A 15,412-nucleotide genomic window follows, 5' to 3' on the forward strand; every position below is an offset into this window, starting at 1 on the left:
ACTTGCATTTCACAATTAATTATGCTTACACAAATGGCTCCTTGGCTTTTTAACTACTCAGTATAAACCAAGTTGATTCCAAACATGACTGTCCTTTAGTCCATGCGTCCATTCATCCTCAATAACGTTCAAGTCTATCTACGCTTTTCCTTCCAAACCAACTTTCTCATGTTTTTAACAATATAAAATCATCATCCTCACAGATTGGGTACCATCCTATGTTTCCAACTCACCCGATATGTATGTAATCCACATTCCTTCCCGTAACCATCTTCAATTGTTTAGAAAAATATCATTAACTTTCCGTACAGCCACCACACTTTAAAAACGTCGGTCAGACTCCCCCTTTTCTTCGATCTACTTTTATTAAATGCCTTATTCTCATTCTCATATTTTTCATAGTGTATGACCATAACACACACAGTTTCTTGGCACCATCATGTATTTCCAGCTCTCCCAATAGGTATCTAATCAAAAAAAAAATTATGTTTTAAAATCAAACTCGTTCACAGTCAACCCTTTTACTATTATCACTTTGCATACATAAACATTAAATACCTTTTATCTTCCATAATGTCAAGTGATTTAACACACCTAGGAAGCATCCATGTGGGCATAATTAATTGTAAATGCGAGTAAGGTATAATCTCCGAATAAATAATGTTAACAGATCACGATGGTTGATTAGGTGTACGTATCGGATAGGAAGACACGCCTAGATGGCTCCCTCTTTATAGTGAAATCCGGGTGGTTTCAAGGCCACGGCCACATGTGCATCCAGTGTAGCTATAATCACTCAAAGGTATAACGGGAAAGGTACGAAAGGAACAGGATTCATTTCCATGAAGATAGTTAACAGTAGCATCATATATATTGGGTAATCTCGAAGAAATTGACATGGAAATGAAATTAAGATCTACACATTTCAGGAATACTAATTATTTTTATATACATATAAATATTTTAAAAAAATAGCATGTAAAAAATAATATAAAAATGGAAAAATCGTAAAATTGCAAAACAAATTTTAATTAATTCAGTGCACTGATTATTGTATATGTATAACATCGTTTTAGGCCCTGATGAAGTCCCTATAAAGGATGAAACGCGTTAGGTGGGACGGCAAAAAAAAAAGTGATGTTTCTGATTTGAATAAAGAATCCTAAGATAATGGACAGCGTTTGATGAATCACTTTAAAGTGAAAACAAGAGACTGGGAATGTAAAGAGTGATTACAGCTACTGAACTTGATAGCCATTAGAAGAACAAAAGCAACAAAATAGGATTACATTGTTGGCCTCCTATATTTGGAAAAAAGGAGTAGCACATGTGCCAGATCCCTACTCCTCGTCCCCATCTCAAAGGGAGCAGAATGCACCAGCAAACCCATTTTGGAAGAGATGGTTGGGAGGAGAAGCAGGAAGAAGTTGGTTACCACACCGGTTGCCACCTGATTATGCAAAGCATGGGGTGCCTGCTGGACTGCTGAGCAGTGGGGCTTCCTCAAAGCCTTCACCTTCAATCACCTTGGTTGTTCTCTTTAGGCTGGTGCTTCAAGAAGAAAATCAAAGTGTTTGGGAGCACTCTTACCCAAAAAAAGGGAAAAAGGCATTTGACTTTGAGAGGCCACTTCAAAAACAAAGGAGTGCCCAAAGGCAAACGTGCATCCCAGATGTCATATGGGCCGTTTATTATACATATTTGACATGCAGTGCCAGAACTATAGCCGCACTGAAGCATGAAGAGTCTATGGTATGGTACTGTAGTTCTCTCCCCATCTTACTCACATTTGTACTTCCATGTGCCATGCTCAATTGCACCATTGCATCACAGTGCAAGGGTGCGTGTGATGTCTAGCATATGATTTTTATTGGATGGGTAATACAAAGTACCATGTATAGACATGGCTTAAAACTTTTCTAAGTTTGTATGTGGCTGTACAATAAAGTACACATAGAAAGTTAGAAAAGTCTTTCTTGAGGCGGTGTAATTTTTTGTTGTAAAGCCTTGTCTACACAGCTAGGGTTTGCTTCAAAAACCATGGGTGGTTACATGGGTACGCCAATGTACCACTATATTGTGCCCCCAATGCAAATTAGCCCAACGTAGTGCATAGGACTACTTTGTATTAATTCATGGGTACTTTCCAGCACAAAAGAAGGTTTAAGCTAGAAGGTAAATCCCAATCCAACACTTTTGCCAGTTTGTGACTCAAACCCAGCACAAAGTGTTAGTAAATACGGGCCACACTCCCAATTCACACTTCACCAGTTTTGTGTCACTTTTGTGATGCAAACGCGGAACAAAGTGTTAGCTAATTTGGCCCTTTGTCCATCCATCATTTCCTTTTGGGGTGAATACATGGTGTTTAATATAAATATGTTGTTACATTTTATGGCACAAAACTAGGTATGCTGATTCAAGTTTGTTTACAAATTGGTGGGAAAAAGATTTGTTTTTATTATGTAATGTGGTAGTGCACTTTGAAGATGGATGTAGATGGTGGGCTTAAAAACATGTTCCAATGATATACTCCATCCAGACAGCTGCAATCTTCAGGCAGGTATCTTTTCACTGTTCCTAAATATCAAAAATTCAGATGGGGAGTCAAAGCCTTTTCTGTGGCCGCATCCAAGCTTTAGAATTGTCTTCCTTATTCCATCTCCAGTCTTCAACTCACATTCCATTTTGTAGGCCTTCAAAACTTGGCTTTTTACTCTTTAACAGAAGTGCTTGGGGCTTTATATCTTCTTCTGTCTCTCATCCTAGCAAATACTAATCCGCTATCATCACCTTGTTGCCTTTGGGCAATTGTTGGTGCTTTATAAGTTTGTTTAATTTCTTTTACAAAAGCTCATCCTCAAGGAAGGGAAAATTAAATTAGGCTTATCTTGATTGCACCCCTCAACTGATTCCACAGTTACAATGTACCAACAGGCATTTTGCAGGTGGTTGGTGATAATTCTGCACTGTCTGTTTGAGACCTGATTATAATTTTGTGATTCAGCATTCGTATTAATGGCTTGTGTGGCAAAATGTCCAATCAAACGGAGTTACCAAATGGCCTGCACAATGAGTAATGACTAGGCGTGTTTTTATTTGTGTCCCAACTTTGATTGGCTATGAACCCAGGGATTCAGGCTTGCAAGGAATAGCAGCCCACCGCCTAACATTACTCCTTCTTAAAGTGGCATGTGTTTCTTAAAGGAACCAGTTCTGCTTTAAAAACTTTTCCCATTTGTGAAGACTGAGGGGTAACAGGCCTTGGTCCCTCATTAGTTATCTTGAGGCCACCAGACACAGTTCTGCAAAGGAGAATCAGTCCTAAATGGATAGCTTCACATATGAAACTCATTTTCCACCTGCTTTGAGGTGTAGGCACCTGTGATCACAAAAGATTGATACATCTAATTTTGAATCACATATAGGAGAGTATGCTTCTTCCACACCTTTTCCTAAATCTAATTGCAATTTGAAATCAATCACAAATCGCATTTTTGAAATATGTTAAGGCTTTCTTGAATCAAAAAAGGAGTTTAATACATTTAACAATACCATTTCCAATTAGTATACCCCACCCTTGACAGCATATATGAGTGGCTACAACACACAGACTTCCTTCTTCATAAACACATTTTCCCAAGACCATTTGAGATATACTTATGAAAATGAAAACCATACTTTCTTGTTTTGGCACTATGAAAATGTAGAGGTATTTGACATCTATGTGCTTTTAGAGAAGAGTTGTGGCATGCAATTTTAGTCTACATTGTGTAGCAGATACAACACTTTACTGACAATGAAAAAGCCTGCTTTCATATCACCACCCACTATAAAAGCAGACTCTCTTGTGTTCCTTCGGAAATAGATAACAGATTAACATCCTTTACACGCAAGTTGTAGTTGAACTTCTTTGTGTAATTTATGTTTCTGATGATGAATACAATCATATTGTCAGTGGACTGAAAAAAAATGCAGAAAGTGTGGGTAAGTTGAATTTGTTAAAAAATAGACTTGCATACAATCCACAGCAAGAATGAATTTATCTCTTATACGTTCAAGCACTTCTGTACAAGAGTTATATTCCTGAAGAAAATATGACATTTAAAACTCCGAGAGCTCCTCTCTGTAAATCACACAGAGCAATGTTCACATCTGTAAATTACAATTATGATTCTCTACAAAAGTGTATGATGGAGGTACACAAATGTTGAAATATTGACAGGAAGAAAGTGAAAGAAAATGCAGTGGTTACAGGTCAGTGGGTGCATTGTGTATGCAGCTGGATGGTGAAGTAAAATAAATGTAAAAAAGTATATGCAGAACAGAGAGAAAAGATGCTGCTGAAGAGGAAATAGATGAGGTGTGAGATATATAATGGGCAGAGACTTGTGGAAAAAAGATAGAGAGACTGCAGAGGAAAGTGGTGTGAAGAGATAAAAGTGAGTGAGTGGGACAATCTGAAGACTACTACTCCTTCCTTAGATCTTAATAATGTTTATTTATGAGTCTCATATTTTGAGAATACAAAGCAAATATAGTTGGTTTGTTTTAGGTGCATGTTTGGTATTCTGTGATATATCTGAGTCCAATAACAAAAGCCTCACAGAGAGGCACCAAAATGTTCGTTGGGTGGTAAGAATGGGAAGAAAAAGATTTTAAATAACATGTTTAAGTCATACCTTATTTATGTTGACCAGCAATTTTGAACCTTTTCCGTTCTGAAGACCCCACAGAAACCCTACTGGAAACCAGGGTCCTCGCCCTAAAGAATTTTGATCATCTTAACTTTAAAACAATGCACAACAATGCAGAAACAAGTATACAGCAAATACATACAAAGAGTATGAAATCTTTGATTTAATTCACAAACAGAAAAATACAAAATATCGAAATTGTAATTTTAAATGGAAGGTTAGAGCTTCTAACCCTTAACGATGAATTGCTATATAAGATTTTAGCATATCACTTTGTGGTTTTTGCTTCAAATGTATGTCCTTTGTCAGTGCATATCAGTGCTACAATTAAAATCATAAATCATGTATATTGGATTCAATCAATCATAGCATTTGTATAGCGCGCTACTCACCCAGAAGGGTCTCAAGGCGCTGAGGGAGAGGGGTCCTTTACTGCTCAAAGAGCCAGGTCTTGAGTTGCTTCCTGAAGGAGAGATGGCCCTGGGTCAGCCGAAGGTGGATGGGGAGGGAGTTCCAAGTCTTGGCTGCCAGGTAGGAGAAGGATCTTCCTCCGGCGGTGGCTCTGCGGATGTGTGGTACGGCGGCGAGGGCGAGGCTGGTTGATCGTAGCTGGCGGGTGGGCGTGTAGAAGGTCAGGCGGTTGTTGAGGTACTTGGGGCCCAGGTCGTGGAGAGCCTTGTGTGCGTGGGTGAGGAGCCTGAATGTAATCCTCTTGCTGACGGGGAGCCAGTGCAAGTCTCTCAGGTGGCCGGAGATGTGGCTGTGTCGGGGATGTCCAGGACGAGTCGTGCAGAGGCGTTCTGGATGGGTTGGAGTCTTTTCTGAAGTTTGGCTGTGGTTCCGGCGTAGAGGGTGTTCCCGTAGTCCAGTCGGCTGGTGACGAGTGCCTGGGTGACCGTCTTCCTGGTTACGGTGGGGATCCATCGGAAGATCTTACGTAGCATGCGCAGGGTGTTGAAGCATGATGATGAGATGGCGTTGACTTGTCTGGTCATCGTGAGGGAGGAGTCCAGGATGAAGCCCAGGTTGCGTGTGTGGTCCGTTGGCTTGGGAGTGGTGCCCAGGGCAGGGGGCCACCAGGAGTCGTCCCAGGCGGAGGGCAATGATCCCAGGATGAGGACTTCCGTCTTGTCTGAGTTCAGTTTCAGGCAGCTGTTCTTCATCCATTCGGCGACATCTTTCATCCCTTCCTGGAGGCTGGTTCTGGTGGTGGCGGAGTCGTTGGTGAGGGAGAGGATCAGCTGGGTGTCGTCGGTGTAGGAGATGATGTTGAGGTTGTGTTGGCGTGCGATGGCTGCGAGGGGGCTCATGTAGACGTTGAAGAGGGTTGGGCTGAGTGATGATCCTTGTGGTACGCCGCAGATGACTTCGGTGGCCTCGGATCTGAACAGGGGGAGGCGGACTCTCTGAGTTCTTCCGGCGAGGAACGAGATGATCCACTTCAGTGCCTTCTCTTGGATCCCGATGTTGCTGAGGCGCTGTACTAGGGTGCGGTGGCAGACAGTATTGAACGCTGCAGAGAGGTCCAGGAGGATGAGGGCCGCTGTTTTCCCGTTGTCGAGCAGGGATCTGATGTCATCGGTGGCTACGATCAGTGCGGTCTCGGTGCTGTGGTTGGCTCGAAAACCGGACTGTGAGGGGTCAAGGGATCCGTTCATCTCGAGGAAGGCGGCAAGCTGTCTGTTGACGGTCTTCTCGATGACTTTGGCAGGAAAAGGGAGGAGCGAGATGGGGCGGAAGATCTTGAGGTTGGTGGGGTCTGCTGTTGGTTTCTTCAGGAGGGCGCTGAGCTCGGCGTGCTTCCAGCTCTCCAGGAAGGTGGCGGTGAGGAAGGAGGTGTTGATGATGTCCCGGAGTTGGGGTGCGATGATGGAGTCGGCCTTGTTGAAGACGTGGTGGGGGCAGGGGTCGGTTGGTGATCCGGAGTGGATGGTGTTCATCGTGCTGGTGGTGTCTTCGGTGCTGACCAGGGTCCAGGCGCAGAGGGTGGTGGTGGGGGGCGTTGGTTCGGCGGTTGGGTGCGTGGTTGGTGCGCCAAAGCTGTTGTGTATGTCGGCGATCTTGCGGTGGAAGAACAAGGCGAGTGAGTCGCAGAGGTCTTGTGAAGGAGTGATGTCGTTGTTTCCGGCGCTGGGGTTGGAGAGCTCTTTGACGATGCTGAAGAGTTTCTTGCTGTTGTGGGCGTTGTTGTCCAGTCCTTCTTTGAATGCTGTCTTCTTGGTGGTGCGGATCAGCTGGTGGTGCTTGCGGGTGGCGTGCTTGAGGGCGGTCATGTTGTCTGTGGTCTCGTCGTGGCGCCAGGCTTTCTCGAGGGTGCGGCAGTTCTTCTTGGAGTCCTTGAGTTCGTCCGTGAACCAGGGAGCTTTCTTGCTGCCGGGTCTGTTGGGAGGGTTCTTCAGTGGTGCGAGGTCGTCGGCGCAGGCGGTCAGCCACTGTGTGAGGTTGCTGGCTGCTTCGTTGGGGTCTGTTGTGCTGGCGGGAGGGTTCTGGCTGAGGGAGGTGGTGAGCTGTTCGGTGGTGATCTTGCTCCAGCTCCGGCGAGGAACCTGTTGCGGGTGGTGGTGGGTCGTGGTTCTTCTGAAGCTGAACTGAACGCAGCTGTGGTCAGTCCAATGAAGTCCGGTGGAGTGGCTGAAGGAGATGTGCTTGCTGAATGAGAAGACGGGGTCAAGCGTGTGGCCGGCGTAGTGGGTGGGGGTGTTCACCAGTTGCTTGAGTCCGAGGTTGGCGAGGTTGTCCAGCAGGGTGGTGGTGTTGCAGTCCTTGTTGTTCTCCAGGTGGAAGTTGAGGTCCCCTAGGAGGATGTAGTCAGTGGAGGGAAGGGCGTGCGGGCTGATGAAGTCTGCGATGTCTTTGCTGAATTGTGTGCATGGTCCCGGGGGTTTGTAGATGAGGGTGCCTCTGAGGGTCGTCTTGGGGTCGGTGTGTATCTGGAAGTGGAGGTGTTGGTCGTGATGCGGATGGTGTTCTTGTGTATGATGGCGATGCCTCCTCCAGTCTGGTTGACGCGGTCCCTCCGGGTGATCTTGTATCCGTCCAGGATGGCTGTGGCGACGTCGGGCGCTGAGGAGGCGTTCATCCAGGTTTCTGTGAGGAAGGCGACGTCTGGCGATGCTGTGTCGAGGAGGTTCCAGAGTTCGACGGCGTGTCTGTGGACGGAGCGGGTGTTGAGCAGGATGCACTTGAGGTGGTTGTTGCTGGTGTTCAGCTTGGCGGGTGCGGTGCAGGTCTTGAGGCAGGTGAACTTGCAGGTTTGGCAGGTGAAGGGTCCGTGGGTGCGTTTCGGGGTGGCTCGGTAGCAGGCGGGGTTCCGTCCAGCGTTGAGTGCGTTGAGGGTGGTGGTGTCGTAAGTCCGTCGTGTGGGCTGGTCTCTTCGAGGGCCAGGGGTCCTGGCGCTGGGCGCGGTCCAGGCGCGGACGGGCGTAGACGGGCTTGCCTTTGGCGCACCTTCGGCACGCTACGCGTGACCGCTGCACGTACGTGCGGGCTCCATATGAGGCGAAGTGGTAGGGTTTAGCAGCTGGGAGGCAGGAGCGGGGCGGCCAATCGGGTACAGAAGGAAAAAGCTGGCGGGGCCGCGATGGAGCAGCGGCGGGAAGCGGGGAGCGGGTGGGGGCACCAGAGGGATTAGCGAGGCACGCTAAACAAAACAAAAGCACAAGTGAATACAATGCAGGAGTTAAAAACACAAGTACAGGAACAAAGATACAGTGGGCACGAAAAACGGGCTAAAAGGGAGCAAGTACAGAAAAGAAGCAGTGAGCATGAAAATCGGGCCAAAAAAACAGAGCAGGGACAACGAGCAGCAGCGAGGGGGCACCGCTGGCGAGCCGTGCGGCATAGGGGGTGTCCTGAGGTCAGGTCACACTTACCTGCGCCGCGCGGGCTCCCTATGAGGCCAAGTGGGAGGGCGGAGCAGCTGGGAGGCGGGAGCGGGGCGGCCAATCTGGTGCAGAAGGAAAAAGGGCGAAGGGCCGCGATGGAGCAGCGGCGGGAAGCGGGGAGTGGGTGGGGGCACCAGAGGGATTAGCGAGGCACGCTAAACAAAACAAAAGCACAAGTGAATACAATGCAGGAGTTAAAAACACAAGTACAGGAACAAAGATACAGTGAGCATGAAAAACGGGCTCAAAGGGAGCAAGTACAGAAAAGAAGCAGTGAGCACGAAAAGCGGGCCAAAAAAGCAGAGCAGGGACAACGAGCAGCAGCGAGGGGGCACCGCTGGCGAGCCGTGCGGCGTGGGGGGTGTCCTGAGGTCAGGTCAGGATTCTGTTTATTGTACTTGCACTGCTCCTATGAATAAGCTAAGGATGCAATCTTTATTTATATTTTCTAATTTTACATTCTTTCACATTTACAGAATGGTTTAAAATGTTAACATTTGCTTTTTATGTATATATATATTTAATTTATGAATCTCCTAATATTACATCTATATTGTCGCAGACCAACTGAATAGGGGTTGCAGACGTCCAGGATTCCACAGACTACAGGTTCTCTCCTTTGTCACCACCCCCACGCTTTTTTCATCCCATTTAACATCCTAGTGGGTCCATGTAGCTGGAATGGCCCACAATGCTTTGTACAATTTGTAGATCACTCTAGTGGGACTATTCTTATTAAATATTCCCTCTATTTGTGTGGGATCCCTGAAGCCCATACCAGAGGAATAGTTGAGTTAAACAAAATAGATCTGGCTGATTCAAGTTAAACAGGGTGTTGATTGTATCTGTAACGGTTTCTGCTTCATATAAGTCTATCAGGCCCACTGAGCATTCATGCTATGAAGACCGAAAGCCTAGCTAACTTCTGACACAAAATAAGCATTAAATCCTATTGGTGACATGCAGACGCATGTGCTGTTACTACTCTTCAATGGGTCAGTTTATCAGAGTCGTCGAGCAGGACAGTGGTAGTTCTGAGTGAGAGGAGCATTATATTTCTACTTTTCTGTGAAAAACATATCAGGGATTGGAGTGGGCTTAACATTAAAAAGAAACTGAATGTTATGGAAGCCTGGGTGGAAGATCAGGGTCCCTCAGTGTATTACTACAGTTAACTCATATACTACTTGGAAAGCCTTTAAAGTTTGCCATGTTTAAAAACTGGGCCAGCTGTAGAGGTTTCTCGCCTCCCCAGGTGGCACACTGGGGTACTTCTGTCTTTCTGACTAGGAGACTGGTTGCTGAAGTGCTCAACTCTGGCAGTGATATATATGGTTGCTGGTGTTGGGATACTTGTATTTTTTTTCTAGGCGGTTTACCTTTGTGGGCTTGTATGCCCCAGTGGAAGACAATGCTGGATCATACAAGGAGCTATTTCAATCATTAATGCAAGCCCCAGGGGGGATTATAATTGGTGGGGATTTTAACTTCCTGCAGAACCCAAGAATAGATCTCACAGTTAAATTTAAAAAAACTGTTAAAACTTAAAGTTGTGAGCGTTTTGCAGAACTATCAAAAAAGTTGCACTTATTAACCCCTGGAGCGAGGCCTTTCCAACAAAAATAGAATATACATGGTTATCAGGAAGATTCCATAGTTCCTCACCTATCAATTTTTTCTTGATCTCTAAAGTCCTGATTTTCTAGGGCTGACAGACACTTCCTAATGGTTTTTCAGACCATGCAACTCTTGATTTGGAGATTTTTGTGAAGAAAGGCAGTCCATGAGTTAGGAGATGGGTTTTTAATAAACATATTTACAATAGTGTGATGTGGGATGAATGAAAAGTATATGTAACGAGGCTGGTAACAGCGAAGGCTGTGACAAGTATTAGAAGTGTATATAAACACAATTGAGAGGCACCAAAACAAGATACACATGTAAAATTAGCACATAGCCCATTAAGATGAAGTGAATCAGAGAAATCTTTTTGGTTGGTTCTGTGATTCTTCAATCAATTGCTTCTTCACCAAGTATAGATAGATACAGCCAACACATTTCACCCAGTGACAGGCTTCTTCAGGGCAAAATCAATGCCTGGCCAGACAAAGACTTTAGATACGTCACAATGAGTGATACATCAGTATTCCACAAGGGCTCTTGTAGCCGTAATCGATTCAAAATTCTGTCAGTTACTGGTCATTAAATGGACAAGGTTCTGTGACACTGCTGTGGGCAAAGATATCCATCAACGTGGCACCATGTTCGGTTATGAGTGCTCCAACTGCCAGTGTTCTCCATGAGGAAGCCTGTAATATAATAAGGATACTTCTGGTAGTGCGGCAAACGGGTCCCCTATCTGCCAATACTTATTCAAGTTTAAATATTATAAAAGCTAGAGAACAGAAGCAGATTCCAGAATAAAATGTACTGGATATACACAATAAATTATGACAATCATCTGTGGCAAACAGAGAAGAGTTAGAAAAGGCTAAACAGGCACTAAGCAACTTTTATTATCCTAAGTGCTGTGCATCTAGTCAGGCTTACATTCAGAAAGTTTATGAGGAGATTAATTTTAAGCGAAGATTTCTAGCTTGGCAGGAATGAGAACAAGCTTCAAGTAATATGATCCATGCTTTGAAGTGACCAGTCTCTGGGGCCAGGTGTAAGGAGCAGGGGAAACTGTGTGAAATCTAGCTTGAACATTTTAGGCAAATTTATAGTCAGAATAAAGTGATCGATAAAGAAGCTTTAGGCAATTTTCTGGCAAGACTGAATGTTCCTACCCTTACTGTGGAAGATATGGAAAATATAGCCCGCCCCTTAATGTCCGCAGACTGCAAGTTTGCTTTGATACTTGGCAGGGATGTCCCCTATTGCCAGTTTCATTTGCCTTTTTTGTGGAGCCATTGGTGATTGCAATTAGATAGAACAGAGATATTCACCCTCCTATATCACTAATGGGGAAGATAAAAGTATATGCTGGTGAAGGAATGTTTATTCAGTATTGGGGTATCTTTCAGAGATTCACATGCCTGAATTATCCCTGCCTTCGAGGTGGGAGTCTCACGGTACAAATAAAATATATATACAATAGTAGTAAAATATCATACAATAGGATGTAATGGACCAAAAGGTCACTACACTAGCCTATCCTTGTCCTTTTGTAAAAAAGAACCAAACTTGGAACCCAGCCAATCAGGCTCCAGCACCCTCTAGAACACTCCACAGAGAGGCAAGTCCCTCAGATTTTGCAACGCACGTCGTGTGACTGGGAGTCTCCCTCAGCTCTGCTCAGTTTTTCTCAAAGTTTGCTGAATACTGTGAGTACAGGATGTCTGAATCTTCAAAGAAAGAAATTGAAGGTGAGATCTAAAGTGGTGTCTGAAGAGGATGATATTGAGAGCCTCCAAGCGTCTAAGAAGAGAGATAGATCTGAAGATCCACCTGAAAGAGCTGGCAAATCATCTAAAAAGTCTCATCAGGAGACTGGCCACTCTTCCTCTAGAAAAGAGAAGCTTTCTTTCTCTTCTGAGGGAAAAAACGTGGAAACATCAAAAATGCCATCAAAAACGGCATTGAAACAGTCCAAGACTCAGTCGGAGTCTCTCAGATCATCGTCGTTGTCAAAAAAGACCCTGGCGACGATGAAGCCACCTCAGAATTCATTGACGCTGTCTATGTCGACGGAAGAACCGGTAAGATCTATTCCTTCGACGACGAAGTCTAAATCGCCTCCGACGACCACACCGTCGACGATACCGCCGACGATCACAGTCTCGCCTCCGTCGACTGCACCATCGACGTTGGCCCCATTCTCGTCGACGTTCCCACCGTCGACAATGGTTCTACTCTCGTCAACGCTCCCACCATCGAAGACGGTTCTATGCTCGACGACGACCTCCACTTTGAAGACAACATCATAGTCGATGACGGATCTTCCGTCGACGACATCGACAATGACAACATCGACTTTAACATCAGTAATGGTAGCTTCTGCTGTCCCTTTGTATCCTTCCATGGTGATCTCGTCGACGATCACGCAGAAAAGGCCTACTTCACTGCAGGTAACTCCTATTTTGTCATCAAAATTTGCGTCTATGCTCCCGTCTGCGAGAGGCTACTACCACAACCCTTCATACATTTCTCCATTGCTTCTAAGCCATTTTTTGGAAGAGTCAGAGGATCATGGGCTGTTCAGCCCTGCACGTAGCCCCTATCAGCTTCATGTTGAATACAAGGAGGATGATGAGGAAGAAGAATATTATGAGCCTTATCAATCAGTGCAAAGGCCTCAAGTTTTATTGCCTCATCAGGAACCTGTGGTGTAGATGCCCGTAGCGTTGGTAGAGGACTTAGCAGCTATGATCAAAGATTACCATGCTCATTTTCCAACTGTGACTGACCCTGTTCAAAGACAGTTTTCAACTCCATCTGTCTTGAATACTTCAAGTTCATCTGTCCCAGCTGTTGGGTCTCAAAATACTGGGTCTCAAAATATTGCACCTATACCACAAGACCAAGGGGTACAGGAGGATGACGAGGAAACGCTCGCTGAAGAGGGTGAACTCCCTAAATCGCCAACAACTGTGGAGAACTTGGAAGAATACGTAATCCCTACACCATCATCACCAGTTCCTCAGGCAGTTGATTCCCCTCCGGAGGACATCGGAGGTTTTCAAGCAGTCATGGAGAGAGCAGCGACACAATTTCACCTAACTATGCCTGTTAACAAGACCGACTGCTTCCTCTATGACTTTAAGGATCAGAGCAGGAAATTGGTCTCTGCCATTCCCATAATCGACCATATCTGGGAAGAGGGTGTCAAGATTATGAGTAACCCTCTATCTGTACCAGCAATTCTTCCCAGGATTGATAAGAAATATAAGGCTCCGGATGATGCCCCTGCTTGCCTGTCCGGTCATCATAGGCCTGACTCGGTCATCTCTCAGGCCAGCGCAGGTCAAGAAATTCATTGGCACTGATCATTGCGCCTCCTGACAAGGATGGTAGGAAACTCGACAATATAGGGAAGAGGTTTGCCACCATGGCAGGTGCTTGCGTTTGTGCCGCTAACTCATTGCCAATCCTTGGGAGGTATGACCGCCAAATGTGGTCAGATATTGCTCCATACCTTGAGTTTTTACCAGAGGATAAGAAACAGGAGGCGAGAAAAATTCTCCTGGAGGGGGAAAGAGCAGCATCGGAAACGATCGATATTTCCATGGATATAGCCTCCCTAGGATTCAGACAACAGGCTGGAGTGGTGGTCCTACGTCGCCAGGGTTGACTTAAATCTACCACTTTCCGCCCGGAGATTCAAAGCTAAATTCTCAACATGCCTTTTGATGGGGATGCACTCTTTGGCAAGCACATCGACGATGCCTTGCAAGACATTAAAAAAGACACTGACACTGCCAAAGCCCTGTGTACGCTTCAATACAGGAGGATTCCTTTTCGAGGCGCCCATGGCAGAGGATCATCTTTCTCCTTTCGTGGAGGTTACCAAAAGTATCAACCCCAGTATAATCAGGGCATATATGGCATTCAACAACAATCTTACAGAGTGCCCCCTACTGCTGCTTACAGACAACAGAACAGGAGAAAACAGACCCAACAGTGCAGAGATAATGGTAGGAAACAGTCACGTTTCCCCAACACATGCTACAGTTCGGCCACACTTCAACATCATTACTTGTCATTTCCACCAATGGGAAAAGCTGACCTCGGACAAGTGGGTCTTGGAAATAATCAAATTCTGACACACCTTAGCATTTGTAAAACTCCCTCCTCCTCATCCACCTTTACAGAAGCATCCACCACATCTAGCTCTTCTCAGGAAAGAAGCAAGGAGTATGCTACTAAAAGGAGCTATAGAAAAAGCGTCTCGCTCTCAAGTGGGAAGAGGTTTTTTCTCCTGTTTCTTTTTAATCAAGAAAAAGTCGGGAGAATGGAGACCAATCCTAGATCTGAGGAAGCTGAACAAATATCTGTAAAAGTAATCCTTTTGCATGGTTACTCTTCAAGAGATTCTACAGCTCATAGACCATGCAGACTTCATAACAACACTAGATCTGCAGGATGCATACTTCCACATCCCGATCCATCCCAAACAAGTTCCTCAGTTTTAATGTGGAAGGTGCTCATTTTCAGTTCAAGGTTCTCCCTTTTGGCCTGCGTTCAGCTCCAAGAGTTTTTACAAAATGTCTTGCTCCGGTTGCGGCTCATCTCAGGCTGCAGGGGCTCCTGGCCAAAGGGCGTATGCCCAGAGGAGTAGGGAGGGTTCCCCTGGGTTTTGAGGGATCGAAGGGGTCACGAGGGAGGGAGAGATGGGAGGAGGGGAAGGGGTGCACGGGTGGGGCTGCAGTGGGGGAAAATATAAAAATAAGTCCTCTTTCTCTTTCTTTTTTTTCTCTTCTTTTCTTAAAGAGTAAGTCCTTTCTATGTTTTCTAATCTTTATGGAGAGGAGACATCTTCGAGTCCCAACCGTATTCGAGAATGGCTGAAAAATAAGGCCTTACCAACATTGACAGCTGAGGGTCGTAATATGCTAGATGACCCTATTACGGAAGAGGAAATTAAACTTCATATAAAAAAGATCAAGAATAATTAGGCAGCGGGGACGGATGCTCTCCCGGGTGAAGTTTATAAGTCCCTCCAGGAGGTGATAGTTCCTAGGCTATGTGAACTCTTTAATTATATCTACAATTCAGAAGGTAGGGTTCCCGCATCGTGGAAAGAGGCAACAATAGTAATTGTCTTGAAGCCGGGAAAGGACCCTCTTAAGGCAGATTCTTATAGGCCAATGTCCCTGCTTAATGCGGATT

This window comes from Triturus cristatus, chromosome 2_2 (assembly GCF_964204655.1).
Source record: "Triturus cristatus chromosome 2_2, aTriCri1.1, whole genome shotgun sequence".
NCBI lineage: Eukaryota > Metazoa > Chordata > Amphibia > Caudata > Salamandridae > Triturus > Triturus cristatus.